General features: G+C 31.4%; 1 protein-coding gene across 1 annotated transcript in view; it reads right to left on the bottom strand.

The window, feature by feature from the left end:
- SYNE2 (spectrin repeat containing, nuclear envelope 2) overlaps positions 1-376 on the bottom strand; it is a 269055-nt gene that overhangs the window by 82585 nt on the left and 186094 nt on the right. The gene's annotated exons all lie outside the window — the stretch shown is intronic.

The following is a 376-nucleotide window of genomic DNA, read 5'->3' as shown; positions in this document are numbered from 1 at the left end:
ACACACACACACACACACACACACTCACTCACATACACGTATATTTTCCCACTAAGTGTCAGGCACTATTCCAGGCATTAGCTGCAGAGTGAGAAACAAGAGATGGAAATCCTGTCCCCAGTGAAGATTATAATCCAATGGTTTAACACTTTTAAAAATAGACAAGTTATTATTTCAATGTAAGTTTTACAAGAAACTGTGCAACCCAACACAGAGTTCATATTAAATGAACTACTCGCAACAAATGTTTAATTAAAATATTTGAAATTTTTCCTATGCATATATCGGTCTTTCCAAGTATATTTTAAAATATTTACATTTCAATACCAAACTGAGTAATCATAGCTACAAAATATGGAAAATAGAAAAAAAAAAA

The sequence above is a fragment of the Galeopterus variegatus genome, unplaced genomic scaffold, assembly GCF_000696425.1.
Source record: "Galeopterus variegatus unplaced genomic scaffold, G_variegatus-3.0.2 Scaffold231, whole genome shotgun sequence".
Taxonomy (NCBI): domain Eukaryota; kingdom Metazoa; phylum Chordata; class Mammalia; order Dermoptera; family Cynocephalidae; genus Galeopterus; species Galeopterus variegatus.
This window is presented reverse-complemented; position numbering and strand designations above follow the sequence as displayed.